General features: G+C 42.7%; 1 long non-coding RNA gene across 3 annotated transcripts; it reads right to left on the minus strand.

The window, feature by feature from the left end:
• Nucleotides 1-1,389: 1,389 nt before the first annotated feature.
• On the minus strand, nucleotides 1,390-17,341 carry LOC123063088 (uncharacterized). Of its 3 annotated transcripts, XR_006430058.1 has the most exons (7): nucleotides 16,868-17,340; nucleotides 16,611-16,697; nucleotides 16,374-16,505; nucleotides 5,282-5,359; nucleotides 2,348-2,542; nucleotides 2,080-2,222; nucleotides 1,390-1,997 (listed from the first exon to the last, which is right to left on the minus strand). It is a non-coding gene; the product is annotated as an uncharacterized lncRNA (long non-coding RNA). The 3 variants fall into 3 exon arrangements; XR_006430056.1 differs by having other exon boundaries at nucleotides 2,080-2,542; nucleotides 16,868-17,341; XR_006430057.1 differs by lacking the exon at nucleotides 2,080-2,222 and having other exon boundaries at nucleotides 16,868-17,338.
• Nucleotides 17,342-21,061: the final 3,720 nt, after the last annotated feature.

Raw genomic sequence — 21,061 nt, forward strand, 5'->3', positions numbered from 1 at the left:
AAGCAAGAGGTCGTCCGCGAGATCTTCAGGGTGAAATTTGAAAGGCTTCCGGACTGGTGCGCTGTTTGTGGCCACCTCGGTCACTTGTTCAAGGAGTGTGGGGATGGGGTTCATCAGCCAAAAGCCCTAGTTTTCAAGGACCTAAAAGCTACTTGATTCAGAGGTGCAGGTAGAGGGCCGGGAGAAGGAAGAGGATCAGGAGGAGGAGGAGGAGGCAGGGGACGTGCCGGCAGAGGTCAGGGAAGAGGTGCCCCAACGGAACAGCACGGCTTTGACGAGTATGAGAAAACTGAAGATATCAAAATGCAGGAAAGGGAGAACAACATGAAGCGAGGGGCAGCTGACGCGAAGACCTTGATGAATACTTCTGCATCTACGCATGAGACTGAACAGACTCTCCTGCTCACGGCCCCAGCGATCCCACAAAGCCCTTCCGCGAAGCAGGATCTGAAAAGAAACAAGCCCACACCATCAGCTGCGGACAAAGCGAATGGGAAGAGTTCTACAGTTAACAAACCTACTGATGCGCGTTTGGCGGGCCCCCCAAGTGGGTCGCGCCTAGCGCAATGAGTCTCCTTGTGTGGAACTGTCGTGGGGCTGGCAACCACGCGACAGTCAAAGAGCTTCGGGATATGTCGAAGCAATATGCCCCCTCTATATTATGCATTTTGGAAACTCAAATAGAGGGTACTCGTGTTGAAAATTTATCTAGCACTTTATATTTTGATAGAAGTTTTGCCGTTAGCAGTAATGGAAGGAGCGGAGGCCTTAGAATATTTTGGAATGATGCAATAAACGTTGATATTGTTGGCTACTCTGAGTATCATATAGATGTCCAGGTTGATGGTTTAATGGAATCACGAGTGAGGTTTACCTTTGTATATGGAGAAGCCCAGGTATCTGAGAGATATAAGACCTGGAACATGCTTAAAGGAATAGTGGGGACGAGTAATGGCCCTTGGGCAGTTATCGGCGATTTTAATGAAGTCCTTCAAGCACATGAGCACGATGGCGTGAACAATCGCAGCCAAGCGCAGATGGACGCCTTTCGAGATGTGCTAGATATCTGTGGGCTATCGAATATTGGCTATAAGGGCTTAAACTGGACCTTTGAGAAGAAGGTCGTTGGAGGCACTTACACGAGGGTCCGACTGGATAGATGTGTCGCAAATGCAGAATTCATACTGACCTATCCTGATGCGGTTCTCGAGCACAAAACAGCCGCCACAAGCGATCACGTTCCATTACTTCTCAAGTTCAGTGATGTACGTGCATGTAAAAGGGGCCCAAAGCAATTTAAATATGAGCTTGCATGGGAGCGGGACCCGGCGCTAGAAGGGTTCGTGCAGGCAAGATGGAACAACTCGCAGGGGGACACAGTCTCGCATGTAGCAGATAAATTAAAAAGCTTGGGGGCTGACTTATCCCAGTGGGACCGGGAGCATTTTGGGAATGTGAGAAGGGAGATCAGCCAATTGAAAAGCCAGCTACAGGTATGGCGCCAGATCCCAGGTCGGATGGGACCTTCCCATGCAGAAATAAAAGCTACAGATCGCCTGGTGGAATTGTATCATCGTGAAGAAATTCTCTGGAGACAGCGCGCTCACATCGAGTGGCTTAAGCACGGGGACAAAAATACATATTTTTTCCATCTTCGTGCTAGTCGACGACGCAGGAAAAATCAAATAAAATCCCTGTTGAAGGAGAATGGCCAAACCACGGAAGTCAGAGAGGAGATGGAGATGATGGCTACAATGTTCTATAAAAACCTGTACACTTCTGAAGGCGTGCATGACATGAATAGGGTCTTGGACACGGTTCCGTGCAAGGTGACGCCGGCGATGAACGAGCTTTTGAATTCACCTTATAGTCAGGATGAGGTGAAGGTGGCTTTGTTCCAAATGTTTCCCACCAAAGCACCGGGTCCGGACGGGTTCCCTGCACATTTTTTCCAACGCCAGTGGGAGGTATGCAGGGATGACATCACCAGAGTGGTACTGCAAATAGTGGAAGGGACTGAGTCAGCCGCATGCATTAATGAAACCATGCTGGTTCTAATTCCGAAGGTAAAAATCCTACCCTACTTTCACAATTCTGACCCATCAGCTTGTGCAATGTACTTTATAAAATAGCCTCAAAAGTGATTGCCAACCGTTTGAAGCAAGTACTCCCAGATATCATCTCCGAGGAACAATCCGCCTTTGTTCCGGGTAGGCTCATCTCTGACAATATTATTACAGCTTACGAGTGTTTGCACTTTATGAAAAGAAACAAGGCAAAGGAACACCAATCTTGTGCACTGAAACTTGATATGATGAAGGCATATGACAGGGTGGAGTGGGAGTACCTTCAAGGTATTATGTTGAAGCTTGGCTTCTCAGAACGATGGGTTGGTATTGTGATGGGCTTGGTAAGTTCAGTCAAATTCTCGGTCTTATTTAATGGATGCAAACTTGAAGAATTCACACCCTCCAAAGGGATCCGACAGGGGGACCCGATATCACCTTACTTGTTCTTGTTGGCAGCAGAGGGCCTTTCGTGCCTGTTAAAATCAAAAAGTGGGTCATCACACATGAGTGGTCTACAGGTGGCACCCAGTGCGCCACAGGTGAACCATCTCTTATTCGCAGATGACAGCCTGCTGTTCTTTAAGGCAAATAGTATGGGTGCTAACGAGGTGAGCCAGGTGTTGGACGATTATTGTCAATCTTTAGGTCAAAGAATCAATTATGGCAAGTCATCCATCTTTTTTAGTAAAGGTGTCCCTGAGAACATTCGCAATGATATTAAAGGCATCCTGAATATCCCGAATGAAACTCTCAACGATAAGTATTTGGGCATGCCGTCTGATATTGGGAGCTCGAAAAATGGAGCCTTTAAGTATCTTAAAGATCGCCTTTGGAGCAAGATACAAAGTTGGATAGCCAGCACTATGTCCACTGCGGGAAAGGAAGTCCTTGTCAAAGCGGTTGCCCAGGCGGTTCCGGTCTACTCTATGTCTTGCTTCAGACTACCGAGGGGGCTCTGCGAACACCTAAACATGCTGATTAGGAAATTTTGGTGGGGAAGTAAACAGGGGCAACGCAAACCACATTGGGTTTCATGGAAATCTATGACACAACCAAAGAGTATGGGAGGACTTGGATTCAAGGACTTTGAGCTTTTTAATTTGGCCATGCTTGCCCGACAAGCTTGGCACCTTCTCCAGAATCCCAACACTTTGAGTGCTCGACTTTTGAAAAGCATTTACTTTCCCAACGCAGATATCCTCAATGCCAACCTGGGAAATCACCCTAGTCAAATATGGAGAGCCATTATAGATGGGCGTGACACTTTGCAGCAAGGCATTATAAAAAGAATAGGCAATGGCCTCACAACTCATATATGGCATGAGAATTGGCTACCGAGAACCGAGATGATGTGCCCGTATGGCTGTCTGACACCAAACATGCCAACTGTTGTGGCTGAGCTGCTGAATCCTATGAGTGCCACATGGAACGTGGAGCGCGTGCGGGAAACTTTCTTGCCCCTAGATGTTCCGGTCATCTTGGGTATCCCGTTGTGTACGCGCAATGTTGATGATTTCTGCAGCTGGAACTACGAGAGGAATGGAGTTTTCTCGGTTAAATCTGCATATAATATGCTTGTCTCGACGAGGAACAGAAGAGAAGCTTGGTTGTATGGGACGGCAAGCTCGTCAGGCAGTAGAGCTGAGGGAGCATGGAAATCCTTATGGCGAACGCGGGTTCCTGGCAAAATCCGCATGTTCCTATGGAGGCTAGCCAAGCAGTCCTTGCCGACCGAGGACGTACGCTGTCACCGCCATATGACGAACGACAGCTCGTGTGGGCTTTGCGGAGGTGCAGATTCATGGCGCCACTCCTTGCTTGAATGTACCTCCTCACGATGCACTTGGGCATTGGTTGATGAGGATATGGCGATGAACCTTGTTGCGAACGCTGAACCTTCGGCCAAAAACTGGCTGTTCACACAACTAGAAGCTCTGCCGCATGAGATGTTCGTCAAACTGGCAGTAACCTTATGGGTGATTTGGACATCGCGACGGAAGGCTATTCATGAAGGAATTTTTCAGAGCCCACATGCCATCTTCTCGTTCATTAACAGATTCTTGGAAGAGCTAGCTTTGCTAGGGGAGAGCCGGCATGTCCAACATGTAGCGGCTCAGCCACCTCCAGCAAGAAGTGCAGCGAGACGACCACGAGCCCCACCTCCTCAATATATAAAGTTCAACGTTGATGCTGGAATCAGGAGGGGTAGAAGAGGATCGGCAGCCGCGGTGTGCCATGATAATGAAGGAAATTATCTGGGTAGTTCAGCTATTGTGATTTCTGGAGTGGACGATCCGGCGACAATGGAGATGATTGCATGCCGTGAGGCACTATGTCTAGCTGAAGATCTCCAAGTTAATCAATTTGTCGTTGCCAGCGACTCCAAGCAAGTGGTCCAGGACATCAACCAGGGTACTTTGTGCAATTCTGCAGCTATTACCAACGAAGTCAGGGCTAGAGCTCTATCTTTTTCGTGTAAATTTATTTTTGAAGGTCGTGCCAACAACTATGAGGCACATAGATTAGCTAGGTTTTCCCTTAATCTGGCCTCGGGTCGTCATGTGTGGCTGGGCCAGCCCCATGACACAACTTGTATCCCACCCTCTGTGGACTTTGATGAATAAATTTTGGACAAACCCTCAAAAAAGAAGTAATCCCTTCCTGTACGATCGAAAAAAAGGCAGGTCTTAACCTTGTCTGACTCTGCATCAAAATAACACCAAAAAGGTATACATTGGAACTGGAAAGTGGACACGCTTATAAAAAGGAATCCAATCCAAATCCTACTAAGAGAGCTACAAGAGTCCGAAGCCTACTTGAGATAAGGTACAGTTGGTACTACAAATACACCCATATGTCCACGTTGATTCTCACACAATCCCGTTCTTTGGTTCAATTAACCAGAGCCAGTTTCACACGTGCCTTGTGAACTACCTTCAGTTCAAGTAAGCTGTTTGGCAAGTCAGGTTTACATCAGGTACTTTTCTTATCCATTTCCATGTATGACAAATTTTCATCCCGTTTACATTAAATAGAGCCAAAGGCCCATCCTTGGCAGTAGTATGTTAATTTGACAGAACATATAACTTAGGCCAATGACTTATGATGAAGATAGCAGAAACGATTACTATTAGGCAGTCTGTTTCTTCTATGAGAAAGGAAAAGTAAACTGACACAAATATATATTGAACTTCTAGCAGATATAGCCATACCAAATTCTCCTCTTTTTCAGTCTGGGTTGTTTGCTCTGTCTGTGCGCGCTGCTCAACTCACCTATATGCCCCTACACCCTGATCAGAACATGTGCAACAGATCATTGGTCAATGATACTGAAAATAACAATTCAGACTTGCAGGACATTCTATTTCTGCTATGAAAAAGGGAGGGCAAACAATATCAATACAGTCTCTACAGCCTCAAAGATTTCCCCACAAGAAATATATAATTCCTTTGTTTGCATTTCACTTGGTAATGTCAAAGTTGTTTGAAGAATATAAATAAATAACAATTTCTTATAATTGAAAACTCTCATGCAGGCAGGCATTTTTGACAATCTTCGGTAATGGATGCTAAGGAACAAAGAAGAAAAAGAGACAGAGAGCGTTATGCACAGATGATCGATGAAAAGAGGCAGGAGCAACTCAAAAAACGCCGTGAAGCCTATCAAAAACAGAAAGAAAAAATAGCAGAGCACAATGCACAGATGACCGATGAAAAAAAAACAGGAAAAATCTCAAAAAGCGTCGTGAAGCCTATCAACAAAAGAAAGAAAAAATATGCGCCCAACAAAGGCAGATATATGCAAATATGCAGCCAGCACAAAAGAAAGCTAGAATAGAAAATATAAATGAGTTGAAGCACAACACAGCAAGCAAAGACTCAATTGCGATGGAGAACCCTGCATATATCGCAACCGAACAGGAAGCTAATACTTCTATCTTTCCTGTAAAACACAAAAAACACGTGAAGCCAGGAGAAAGACAAGCATTGCTACACCGTCGTAACGAAGAATTCACGACAAGACGGTCGAAAACTGCTTCTGAAGACGCTTCCATGACGGAAACCGGCAACGATGACACAGAACCTCTACAGCAACCAGAAGTCGTGATTTACGGTAATACCCTAAATTTTATACAATAGGCTGTCATTCAAAATAGATATACACATGTCTGTACAACTAATCATCATTTCTGGACAGACATACCCTCATCAATGTTTCCAAGCATCAAAGAAGCAGATGCCCCAACACAGACATCTACTGTAGCTTCGTGGGAAGACATTCCCTCTTCAATATTGCCAACAATTAAAGTAAATGCATGAATACAGTCATTATATAATGATGACCACGGTAAGATTACCAATATCATATATACTATTATGCAATACAAAAAATTATATGTATGTATGTGTATAACAATAAAAAATTACTACACAGGTAATGATGACGTAATATGTGAGAGAGATGCAAGCATCAAAGTGGTAGATGCACCAACACAATCAATTTACAATGAGGATCACGGTGATGATAAAGTCATATTTGTAGAAGACACAAACGAGTATGTATACATGTTTTCAGGGCAAGGTATGCTCAATACAATTTAAATATATTTGCATCATTATATTAACCCTATGCTAATTTTTTGATGCTACAAATCAAAACAGAATGGGAAAGAGAAGTGGAAATCGAAATCACAGAAGATGATGAATTTCACAACTCCGACCCGTATGATTTCGTCTATAGCAACATACCGAAGAACACACATGTGCTCAAAATGGTACCAAATTGCAGCTTCTGCCATGCAACAAAATTCAAGTATGAAACTAGAGAAAATGGCTTCTATACCACTGAGACAAGCATCAATTGCTCATTTGCCATCGAACAAAGCTCCAGTGCTCATATACCAGACACAAACGAATTCTAGTGCTTATTTGCCATCGCCATTAGTCCATCGTTAGAATCTCTACGTTTTCCTGTCAGTCAATCTGAGAATTCCAATTTTACCCTCGTCTTATCTCTTCTCTTAGAATAGAAAAAAAATAGAAAAATCAACGCACACCACACCACCCGACCAGTTCACGCACGCAGTTCACGCACGCAAACAGCAGCGGCCATGGCGGAACCGCCGCCGCCGCTGCTCCCCCAGCGCATGCCCCTCCTCCCCCTCCCGTTCCCTCAGGCTAACTACTCCTCGAAGGATCCGCCGCTCCCCCAGCCTTTGCCGATGCCGAAGGTTCCGCCGCTCCCCGAGCCCTAGCCTATGGAGGCACCGCCGACGGCGCCGCTCCCCCAGCCCCGGCCTCCGCCGCCTCCCGTCGTGGCCCTGCTTCCCTCCCTCCCGACCTCCGCGGCTTCAACTGCCTTAGCCCAACTAGCAACACCGACCTCTCCCCGCGACCATGTCGCGCAGAACCCTAGAATCGGGGATTCCAGCGATGTGGAGAGCGGGTCAGGGATGTCCACGGTCGAGGCCCTCCAAGAGATCATTCCGTACGTGGGCACACTCGCTGCAGCTCCTCTGCCCCAAGTTTCCAAGCTCCATGAGGAGGACGGCGTGGCTGACGAATGCGGCTCCACCTCTCTCTCTCATATTTGTGCTAGGTAATTTTTCAGTCTGTCTATTTTTGCTAAAGTTTTAGATAGGAGCATACAAATATTGATATGGTTTCATCATCCACAGGATGATCCAATCATGTACTTACACGGTAGAGGTGAAGATTTGTGGCGGTGGAACCGAAATCTGTGGGGATTCTACATTTACTTGGGATATTGTTGAGGGTAGTAGCTCAAGCTTGAAGGATCTAGTGGCTTCCATTGCTGGAACTTTTCCACTATTTTCAGTGGAGAATATAATTCTTGAGTACGTTGACTCTATTAGTGGCAACAATATTTGTGTGTCAAATGATGAAGAATGCCTGAAAATGTAGTCTTTTCATCAAAATAGAAGTGGTAATCTGATCATCAAACAATCTGACCCAAGTGATAGTGTTGATGTGCATTTTACTCCATTGAATCAAACACCTTCTATAGCACTGCCTAGTCAAGCAAGTAATGTAAATGATGAAGCTAAAGTATGCCTTATGGATACATATCTTGCAAATCCACATGAAGAATATGAACATGTCGGTGTAGATGAGGAGGACCAATACTCAATTGATAGTGCTGGTTCAGATAGTGATGATGAGCTCGGAGAAAAAAAAGATATACCAAATAGTGAGCATGCAGAGGATAGCAGCGATGACGAGGAGTGGGTTACGGAAGATGCTAGACCAGATGTTATTCCAGAAATAGTGTATGATAAAGAAAACCCACCAATGCATGTTGGTGCAAAGTATCCTAATATTGAAGAGTTTAGGTTGGCAATTGCTACGTATGCCATAAAGAAATAGTTTGATTTTCAAGTTGACAAAAGTGAGCCTACACGATTCAAGGCTCATTGTCGCGAGTCTAAAGATTGCACATGGAGAATTCATGTTGGGAGGTTGGATGATGGAGAAACTATGGAGGTATATATTTTAGTTAGTTGCATACTCTAGCTGTTATTAAATGGAGTTGACTCTATTTTCTTACCCATTACAATTTATTGCAGGTCAAGGTTCATTTGGAGAAGCACACATGTGCTAGTACAAAGAAAAAAAAGGAGCAGCATAATGCTTCAAAGGCATGGGTGTGTGAGAAAGTCATGGACTGGATAAAAGAAGATCCTAGTGTTCGCCAAAAGGAGTTACAAAGGAGGCTACATGACAAGTACAAGATCGAGATCAATTATACAAAAGTATTCAGGGGCAAAGGGCTAGCAATGGCTAAGTTGTTTGGTGATTGGGATGAGTCTTTTGACAAGCTGTATGCCTGGAAAGCGGAGGTTGAGAAGAGGTCTCCTGGAAGCATAGTTGCGATTGACCACATGGAGTATGATCAGAAAAAGTATTTTATACGGATGTTTGTTGGATTGAAGCCTCTCTGTGATGGACTCTTGGCTGGATGCAGACCTTACTTGGCGATAGACAGCACTCATTTGACAGGCAAGTATAGAGGCCAGTTAGCTATTGCTTGTGCTATTGATGGGCACAATTGGCTATACCCTGTAGCATATGGAGTTATTGATGCGGAAACTACTGAAAGTTGGGTGTGGTTTATGGAGAAGCTTCGTGAGGCTATTGGCTCTCCCCCTGGCCTAGCCATATGTTCAGATGCAGGTAAAGGGATTGACACTGCAATTGAAAAGGTGTTTGAGTATGCAGAACATAGGGAATGCATGCGACACTTGGTTGTGAACTTCAAAAAAAAGTTTCATCGCAAAGTTTTTGATGATCATTTGTGGCCAGCTGCTTATTCATGGACTCCTCGCGCTTTTGACTATCACATGGCAGCCATAGAGCAGAAAAGGGCTGCTGCGATTACATACTTAAAGAAGTACCACAGCACGATATGGTCAAGGAGCAAATATTCATGTTCCTCAAAGTGGATTATGTGACAAATAATTTGGCCGAGTGTTTCAACAACTGGATCCACAAGCACAAAGGTTTGATGTTGTTTCAGCTCATGGACAAGATCAGGAGGAAGATTACCGTTAAGCATGAGAAGAGGAGAAGGGTTGCTAGGAAATTGCAAGGTCGACGTATACTTCCAAGTGTCATGAATGAGCTGAATGAAAAAAGTAGGGGGCTAGACATTGAATATGAGAGAATAGATGACATGATTGCAGAGGTTGCCGAGTGTGCTGCGCTGGGTGGCAAGCGCCACATTACTGATCTATCAAATAGGACATGCACATGCCGGGCATTTCAAGTCTCTGGGAAGCCTTGCAAACATGCAATCAACTTTATTACTGGAATTAGGGGAGTCACCATAGCAGATTTTGTTGATGACTATTACAGCGTTGCCAAGTTCACTGCAGCTTATGCCCATGTTCTTCCTGGCCTGACCGACATGTCTCAATGGCCAAGTGTGAACAAAGATTTCATTTTGAATCCCCCAATCCTTAGGAGGGCCCCTGGGAGGCCAAAAGTACAGAGGCATAAAAGTGGTGCCGAGAATAGCAAAGGCAAGGGAAATAAAGGCCAGCACCAATGTCCAATTTGCAAGGCCTATGGACATAGATGGCAAAGCTGTAAAGATGCTGCTCCGGAAGCACTAGCTGCCTATGCTGAAGTAGCAAAGCAAAAAAAGGTAGTGCTTGCTTCAATATTACTGTTTTCATCATACTCTTGTCCTAATGATGCTAATATGTGAAACTAATGCAGGGACAAAAGAAAGAACAAACCCATTACAAAGGTTGTTCTTCCATGTTCAATTGAAACTGAAACTGCACTGCCTCTACTTCTATGTCCGAGTGATGCAATTGAAGACAATGTCGCCAAGTCGAAATCATCAAAGACTACCTCTAAATCTACAAGGTATGAAAGCTACACAATCTTCAATGAAATGTTTCTTTGACAATGTGTAAGTTAGCAACGTATATTCTGCGAGGATCATCATAGTATGTAATCTGATGTTTTAATGTAGATCAAAGGCCATATCTGTTGCGCCTGACAGCCCTGCAATGGGCACTCGAAGCACGAGGAGTGTTGCACCTGACAGCCCTGCAATGAGCACTCGAAGCAAGAAGCTGAAACTGTGATATTCAGCAAAATTTCACATATTATTTACATATCGCAACTCTTCATGTCTAATTTATCTATAGACTTTGCTTATGTGAACAACCTACTCTCGGTTGTGGTCTTTTGGTAGGGATGGAAACTTGAGTTTACTTATGCATGACTGAATTTGGTGTTTGCTGAATGGTTTCTAAATGATGTGAACTTTGATGAGTAATATTCTGTAGCTGAAGTATATATATGCTGATACTGTTATCTGTGCACTGTTGTTTTGCTGAAATGCTGAAATTACAGGCAAAATGTTGTCAGTTTTTTCCTAGATATGTTCTCCCATTGTTGCTTATTTGCCACTGAGGGCAAACAAGTCATTTTGGCCTCTGAAAACAGTGAGCTAACGTTGTTCTAACAGCCAGTGGCATATGAGCACTAGAATTCGTTTGTTACTGGTATATGAGCACTGGAGCTTTGTTCGATGGCAAATGAGCAGTTGATGCTTGTCTCGGTGGTATAGAAGCCATTTTCTCATGAAACTAAGGGGCTATGCTGCAGAAAAGGAAATATAAGGCTAGCCAATCTAGATACACCACCTGAGCTCAGGAGACTTTGGACAAGCAACGACTCTGATGCAAGACATTTTCGAAACAATATAAGATTTTTCAATGGACACTTCTCGTTTACTACTTTATACTGCAACCTTGATAAAGAAACAACCGACATACGAACAGCTGGTATATACACGTTTCGAGCACATGGTCAAATCTACCATAATATACACTAATTCAGTAACAGTCACTCAGATCCAAAGCATCTGGAGCTATACTTCTATGATGATGATCCAAGCTTGGAGCATCAGTACCGCCGTTGCCGCGAGGAAATGTACGAGCAAGACAAGCAGGTGATTCGAATAATAACCGACATTCTACGTGATAACCCATACTCTCAACAGTTCAGGAGTTTGGGACAAGCCCAGAACCTTGAGGACTACAGACTCATATTGAACCTTGACCAAAGATTGGACCAGAGAACTTACAATGCACCAATCAATTCAGAGGTAGCTGCAGTGTGGATTGAACGAAATGAAAGAAGAGATACTTATGACAAGAATGTAATACTACATGGGAACAACAACAAAATAGAGCACATTCGATCATATTATGGGTGTTATGATCCATTGTCGTACCCTCTATTCTTTCCAAGAGTTGAACTGGGTTGGCATAGGAAAATCCCAAAGAAGGATACACGAGAGGAAGCTATTGATGCTGATGATGTCCATGATGATGATGAACCAGGTAAATTTTCAGACATTGTTCTATCCAAAATTCAATTTACATATATCAAACATTCCTACATATGCAACTAACTTTCCATGTTCCAATATTTGCACAGATTCAGTTAATGGCCTATGGGTAACGATGAAAGAATACTATTGCTATAAATTGCATACACGACCAAACATATTCAACCCAATATTGCATGGCGGACGACTTTTCCAGCAGTTTGCTGTAGATACATACGTCAAGATTGAAAGCTCTAGACTAGATTACATCTGGCATCATCAAAAGGAAATAAGGGCAGATCTATACCAAGGCCTTCTAGACAGCATTCAAGCTGGAGAAGAAAAGGGAAACGCAGTCGGAAAACAGAGAGTACTTGCATCATCATTTATTGGAGGACCACGCGATAAACTTCGCCGGTATCTAGATGCTATGGCTTTGGTTAGAAAATATGGAAAGCCAGACATATTCCTCACAATGACCTGCAACCCCAATTGGGACGAGATCACACGTGAACTACAATCCGGGCAAACACCACAAGATCGCCCAGATATTGTAGTTCATGTTTTTAGGGCGAAGCAAGAAGAAATGAAGAAGCAACTATTTCAGAAGGCCATTCTCGGAAAGGTTATACATATGTTGTAGAGTTCCAAAAGAGGGGGTTGCCACATGCTCACTTTTTGCTGATCATGACCAGAAAATATAAGTACACATGTCCAGAACAGTATGACAAAATCATCTCCGCTGAGCTCCCTAACAAGCACAAGTACCAAAGCTCTACAAAATGGTAATCAAACATATGATGCATGGCCCTTGTGGTGCATTGAATAAATTATGTCCATGCACAAAGAATCGTCCGTCATGCAAGAACAATTATCCAAGGCCATTTACCCAAACTACGATTCAAGGCAAGGACTCCTACCCAATATATAGGAGACGCAATGATGGTCGGACTGAAACGGTCCGATATTGCAAACTGGATAACAGGTGGGTGGTTCCTTATAACCCCTATCTATTAAGGATGTTCAACTGCCACATAAATGTTGAGATATGCTCAAGCATTAAAGCCGTTAAGTACCTGTTCAAGTACATCTACAAGGGTCATGATCGAGCATCTATATCTGTAATTGACAAAGCAAAAGAAGCCGAAATCGACGAGATCCAACAATACCGAGACGCACGCTGGGTGACGCCACCAGAAGCACTGTGGAGAATATATGGCTTCGAACTAAGAAAAATGCACCCGCCAGTCTTGCAACTACAGCTGCATCTCCCAAATATGCACATGGTTTCATATCATGGCAAAGAGAAAATAAAGAATGTTATCAACCGTGAAGGCACAGAAATATCAATGTTGACAGCGTACTTTCATGCAAATAGCTTACATGAGAAAGCACGAGGCATACTGTACGGAGACTTTCCGGAATATTATACTTGGCAAACACACGGGAAGTTTTGGCAAGAGAGAAAACAGGCCGCTCTGTTCCAGGTTGGCAGAATCATCTCAGCACACCCAGCTGAAGGAGAACGATACTATCTCCGAGTTCTCCTAAACCATGTGACAGGCGCCACTAGCTAGGAAGACCTAAGAACAGTCGAAGGACAACTAATGCCAACCTTCCGTGAAGCTGCAGAAAAACGGGGGCTCATTGAGGCAGACAACACATTGGATGACTGCATGACAGAAGCGCAGTTGTTTCAAATGTCATCATCGCTACGAAGGCTATTGGCGACAATCCTGGTGTTTTGCGAGCCCAGCGATGTCCGTAGCCTCTGGAACAAACACCTCGAGTCAATGTCAGAAGACTACATCAGAAACTGCAAATGCAAGCACACGGTCGAACATATGGTGCTTAGAAATATCAGAGACATGTTGCACTCAATGGGAAAAGACATAAAATCATTTCCTCTTCTAGAGATCGAGAAACAACATGAGATGACAGACGACGTACCTAGGGAGATCATCGAGGAGACCTCGATCGAGGTGAACCTAGAGGACGCATCTTTACATAGAAACCTAAACAACGAGCAAAGAAAGGCCTATGATGAAATCCTACATGCAATTGACTGCCAAATAGGAGGCATATTCTTTGTCGATGGACCAGGAGGCACAGGAAAAACTTTTCTTTACAGGGCACTCCTGGCCACAATACGCGGACAAGGCAAGATTGCTATGGCGACGGCCACTTTCGGTGTTGCTGCTTCCATAATGCCTGGAGGGAGGACCGCACACTCAAGGTTCAAGATTCCACTAAAAATAGACGATGGAGCTATTTGTGGATTCACAAAACAAAGTGGGACAACCAAGCTACTTCAAGCAGCATCACTAATAATCTGGGACGAAGCATCTATGACTAAGAGGCAGACAGTGGAGGCGCTAGACAAAAGCATGTGAGACATAATGGACAGACCAGATCTTCCATTTGGTGGTAAAACAGTCGTATTTGGAGGAGACTTTAGGCAAGTGCTCCCCGTTGTTCGAAAGGGAACAAGAGCCCAGATAGTAGATGCATCACTACGCGGGTCCGAGCTTTGGAATTCCATGCGTCAATTGAAGCTTGTGCACAACATGAGGGCTCAAAACAACAAGTGGTTCGCAGAATACCTACTACGCATTGGAAACGGAACCGAGACAAATGATGATACTAAAATACTTCTACCTGCAAGTATATGCGTGCCAAATAAGACGGATGATAATGGCCTGTATAGACTCATCGACAGTATCTACGAAACGGACAATGCTTCCCTAAAAGATCCAAAAGACATCACGTCAAGAGCAATTTTATCCACAAGGAACAACTCCATAGACAAAATAAACCTAAAAATGATTGATCGCTTCAAAGGAGAGGAGATGGTGTACCACAGCTTCGACTCTGTAGAAGACGACCCACATAACTACTATCCACTAGAATTCCTAAACACCCTCACCCCAAATGGACTGCCTCCACATATGCTAAAGCTGAAAATAAATTGTCCAATCATACTACTAAGGAACATCGACCCCGCTAATGGACTCTACAATGGCACAAGATTGGTCGTATGTGGATTCCAGAAATATGCAATTGATGCAGAGATTGTAGTAGGTCAGCACTCTGGAATGCGAGTTTTCTTGCCATGGATACCATTATGCCCATCTGATGACGACATGTTTCCATTCAATTTCAAGAGGAAACAATTTCCAGTGAGGCTAAGTTTTGCAATGACAATAAACAAATCACAAGGTCAGACAATACCAAATGTCGGCGTCTACCTGCCTGAACTGGTTTTCTCGCATGGTCAACTATATGTCGCTCTTTCTAGAGCGACCGTGACATCAAACATAAAAGTATTAACAGGAACACATGATGAGAACAAGGGGACGGATAAGAAGATCAGTGCAGGAGACACAGACACAAAGGAGAACAAGAAGAAGGAGAAGAAGACAGGAAATAATAAGAAGATCGGTACAAAACGCACAAACACAAAAGAGGACAAAAAGAAGAATAATTAAACAATCGGTACAAAGAGTCATACACAGAAAATATTGTCTACACAAAAGTCCTCACCAAATAGGTAATGCAACCTCTCAAATCTTTTTCAAAATTTGTAGGTTAATTTACTAACAACTTACACATTTAAGTTTTACATTGCATTGCTAATTTTCTAACCTTAAATTCATTATTTTAATTCTACAGAACCATTGATTCTACATAACAATCCAAAAGTCAACTTCGGAGTTGGAATTCAAAACTACTTCAGCATCTTCAAGGAGCATATCTTCATGTCTTCAACCAATCACTCATTCATAGTTTTTTCTTTATGATGTGTCCAATTACTACATGGATTAAATTTTGACCACATTGATGGTCTCCATTATGATTGTGCAAACTATGTGTGCAAATTCAGAATCTCTGAGAGTGTATACTTGAATTTGCAATTTGCAGTCCTTCTTTCATACTATATTGTGGCTCTGGATTGTTGTATCAACCAGACTGATATGAACCTACTATGTGAAGACGAGGCTGATGCTTTTGGTTTGCTACTAGCATTGGTTTAAAATTTGTTCAAACACTACACGGTGTTATTCATACCTAGAGCATGCAAAGAAGTTAGTGTGCTTCAGACAGGCAGACGGGCCAGCAGAAACAAAACATTTAAAAGATAACAAAACAGATCACATATATTCAAGAGAAACTTACTCCAAGATTAGACAAAACGAGAACATGATCAGATCAGATTCTAATTTTTAAGTGATTCTAAAACGACCCTAATGCTAACCTAGACTACTGATAGTTATTACACATATAGTTCAACTGTGAAGCAGCAACACTACCAAAGAAACAAAACTAAAAAATATACAGACATTAAAGCATTGAGAAGAAGAAATTTCATTGTTTTCAATATAGTAAGGAGGCTGCTCACGAATAGTGAAAAGAGAATGGTGGTGTTCTAATACCTGGACTGTTGCTACTGTCACAGTGTCAAGCAAAGCATTGGAGGCATAGCTGTTTGACTTTAGCCTTGTTAGCTTTGCTTCAAAGTATACCAAAGTCTTTGCACAAATCACAATTACAGTTGAATCCAAAACCTAAGTAAGCAAAGTGTGAACAATTAGAATAACCTAACTACTAAGTACCATAACAATGATGAGAAATTATGACAATAAATTCTGAAAAGATCCTGATGAACAAACCTCCCATTTCGTGAGTGTATCAAGGGGATAAATCCTTAGGGTCCTGCGTGTACTGGGATCAACCATAGGGATTCCATCCAGACAAATCTGCAGTATGAAAAGCTGACACCTATATAAATTATCAAATTGGTATAGAAAGCACTTGCGCTTTACATTCTAGGAAGCACTAATTTTGCATCCACATAAACAATTAATCCTGGACCAGCCTACCCATACATACAAGATAAGCACAAACAATTAGCGAGGAATCGAGATACCTTGCCGCCGCCGTACCCTGCGCGCCGTACAGCTCCGCCCGGACGACGGCAATAGTCAATAGAGTAGATCAAGGGAATACCGACGGGGTTAGCCCAAATATAAGATCATGGTGGGGAGAGGAAGCGGCGGGCAGAGCCATAGGGGGGGTAGAATGTGCTGGGCGATGTCGTGGCGGGAGAGGACGAAGCATCCGACTGCGTGTCGGGGAGAGGAGGCCTTGGGGAGAGCTTCCGCCAGCCGGCGCCTCGCGCCGACGGCGGACACGAAGGGAAGCGCCGGCCTAACGAGTACAGTGAAAGGAAGCGAGCGGCGTCGTGGTGGTATCGCCGCTGTGCGACAGCAGGAGGACGGTGAGCTGAGGCAGAGGGGAGTGAGTCCGCCGCGTGCAGGAGGCTCTCGAGCAGATCGGGGAGACAGAGCGAGGCTAGACTGAGCAGAAGAGTGCCGGCGCTGGGGACAGAGCAATGGAAGAGGCTTTTTTTAGGGATAGCAATGGAAGAGGCTGGCGTTGAGGGTGTGCCGACTACGTATAGTGGGCTTAAAGAAAGATGGGCCGGGGCTGCCTCTTCAGTGCGTTTCTCTTTTTTATTTTTTTCACTATTTTATGGTTACTCACACAAAAACAATTTTAGTTTCAGCATATAGAATTTTTTCTGACTGGGATTTAACAGAGGTTCAAACATTTCGAAGTTTTACAAACTTTCATGAGAACTGAGTTGGAATTATCACATATTAATATCTCATCATCACAAGTCATAATTAAATCTTATTATTCTCATCTGTTTATTGAGAAATATTCATAACTTTTTCTGAGAATGCGTGTGTTACGTGTACCAAGTCCTTTATGTTTTGTCCAAGCCAAAACAGTGCAAAAAAGTTACAATTAAAATTGTCGGTCGTAGTAAAATAAATGTATTTAAAAATATTTCAAATTTCAAATAATATTTATGAAAATAAAAAAGTAGTGTTATTCTGAACTTTAAAAAAATTGAAAGACCATTCCATGCACCACTACATTTCATCGGATGAAAGTGCGGACCTGAAATACATCCTGACAAACGATGTTAGGGAGGCTTTTATTGAAAACTCATACTCAAGGATACATGTTTACCGACTCTCGTCAAAATTGAATATAAGAAGTGTTGCGGAACGACACAAGGAATGAGTTCTACTAATTTTATCGCCCGTTGCAACGCACGGACATTTGTACTAGTTAAATAAATGTTATTTGATGTTTGCGTTGAGCATAAATATGATTGGATCATGTTTATTGCGATACGATTATTCATTTAAATCAGAGAATTATTGTTGTTCTCTCTACATGAATAAAACCTTCTATGGTCTTACATCCAATGTAAATGGTTTACTGAATCTCGATCACATTGATACACATAATATTGATGCCAAAAGATGCAAAGTTAATAATGATAGTGCTACTTATTTGTGGCACTGCCATTTAGGTCATATTGGTATAAAGCGCATGAAGAAACTCCATACTGATGGGTTTTTGGAATCACTTGATGCCTGCGAACCATGCCTCATGGGCAAGATGACTAAGACTATGTTCTCTGGAACAATGGAGCGAGCAACTGACTTATTGGAAATAATACATACTAATGTATGCGGTCCGATAAGTGTTGAGGCTCGCGGCGAGTATCATTAGTTTCTGACATTCACAGATGATTTGAGCAGATATATGCATATCTACTTAATGAAACATAAGTCTGAAACATTTGAAAAGTTTAAAGAATTGCAGAGTGAAGTAGAAAATCATCATAACAAAAAGATAAAGTTTCAACGATCTGATCGTGGAAGTGAATATTTGAGTTATGAGTTTGGTCTTAATTTGAAACAATGTGAAATAGTTCCGCAACTCATGCCACCTGGAACACCACAGTGTAATGGTGTGTCCGAACATCGTGATTGTACTTTATTAGATATGATGTGATCTATGATGTTTCTTACCGATTTACCATTCTCGTTTTGAGGTTATGCATTAGAGGCAGCTGCATTCATGTTAAAATAGGGCACCATCTAATCCGTTGAGACGACACCGTATGAACTGTGGTTTGGCAAAAACCTAAGTTGTCGTTTCATAAAGTTTGGGACTGCGATGTTTATGTGAAAAAGTTTCAACCTGATAAGCTCGAACCCAAATCGGAGAAGTGCATCTTCATAGGATACCCAAAAAAACTGTTGGGTACACATTCTATCATAGATCCAAAGGCAAGATCTTTGTTGCTAAGAGTGGATCATTTCTAGAGAAGGAGTTTCTCTCGAAAGAAGTGAGTAGGAGGAAAGTAGAACTTGATGACGTAATTGTACCTTCTCTCGAATTGGAAAGTAGCTCGTCACTAAAATCAGTTCCAGTGATGCCTACACCAATTAGTGAGGAAGTTAATGACGATGATTATGAAACTTCAGATCAAGTTACTACCGAACCTCTAGGTCAACCAGAGTGCGATCCGCACCAGAGTGGTACCGTAATCCTGTTCTGGAAGTCATGTTACTAGACCATGATGAACTCATGAACTATGTGGAAGCGACGATGGTCCCAGATTCCGACAAATGGCTTGAGGCTATGAAATCTGAGATAGAATCCATGTATGAGAACAAAGTGTGGACTTTGGTTGACTTAGCCGTTGATCGGCAAGCCATTGAGAATAAATGGATCTTCAAGAGAAAGTCAGACGCTGATAGTAGTGTTACTATCTACAAAGCTTGAATTGTCGCAAAAAGTTATCAACAAGTTAAAGGTGTTGACTATGATGAGATTTTCTCACTCGTAGCGATGCTTAAGTCTGTCCGAATCATGTTAGCAATTACCACATTTTATGAAATCTGGCAAATGGATGTCAAAACTGCATACCTTAATGGATTTCTTAAAAAAAGAGTTGTATATGATGCAACCAGAAGGTTTTGTTGATTCTAAAGGTGCTAACAAAGTGAGCAAACTCCAGCGATTCATCTGTGGACTGGTGCAAGCATCTCAGAGTTGGAATATATATTTTGATAGTGTGATCAAAGCATATAGCACTACAAGGATCCGGTTCTATTGCAACAAAATCGATCGTTGCAATACATGCCGATTTGTGGCGATAAGTACCTATTGCCACAAAACAACATTCGTTGGCAGCCGTTGCGACTGGACACATGGTAATAGGTTATTGCCACAAAAAAACAACCGTGGCAATAAAGTCTGCTATTGCAACAACCATGTGCGAAGTTGCCACATGTTTTCCCATGGCAATACTCACCTGATGCCACAATTTACATTGTGGAGATAGCTTTAATGCAACATGTAACAAATCATGGCGACTAATAGCTCGTGGCGATAGGACATTTGTGGCAACAACCTATGCCAACGACGCTCATTTTGTGGCGCATACTCTTCCGTGGCAATAGTCAATTGTGGCAATAAACTATGGCAACAATCCTTGTTTTCGTGGTATTAGGCATTTTGCCACGAACCACTACACTTGTGGCATTAACTTATGGCAACAAATATTCCAATCATCGTAACAAGAAATTGCAACATACTAGTTTTGGTGGTGATAAATAGATATCACAACGGGTGAAATGTTTGTTGCGAGAAACAATTGCAACAATTTAAACTTTTCGTGGTGCTAACATGTGGCGACCAAAAGTGGGTTGTGGTAATAGCTTATTGCAACCATAAAAAAATACAGGTATTCAATTACAATATTCGAAACCATATGTATAATATGTTGATTCATAAAATTCATAATTCTAATAGCAAATATCCAACAAATGATACTCAAATGTAATTTAGCCATCCTAATTAAGGGCCAAGACTAAACTATCCATGATCTAGAGTCCAATGGAGCTAGACCTTTGGATCCTGCAATCAAGAAATAAAAAAAATAGTTCTAGTTAATGAGCCCAACATAACATACACCATACAATTATTCTAGCCCCATGGTTAAAAATAACTATCGCCAAACTAACTTGAGATAATACTGTGTCAACAAGCATGTAACTCAGGGATCAGAACAGTTTTACAAGTGTAAATGTCTAAAGCATAAGCACGAGTACATGTACTAAAAGCATCCACTATTGATTTAATTTGTGACTCAATCTATAGTTTCACCATCGTACTTGATCCAGCCTTGATGTTCACGAGCGTGTCTGCCTCCCACTCCGTGGTGCGCAGCTCAAAGCTAAACCAAACC

This window comes from Triticum aestivum, chromosome 3A (assembly GCF_018294505.1).
Source record: "Triticum aestivum cultivar Chinese Spring chromosome 3A, IWGSC CS RefSeq v2.1, whole genome shotgun sequence".
Classification (NCBI taxonomy): Eukaryota; Viridiplantae; Streptophyta; class Magnoliopsida; order Poales; family Poaceae; genus Triticum; species Triticum aestivum.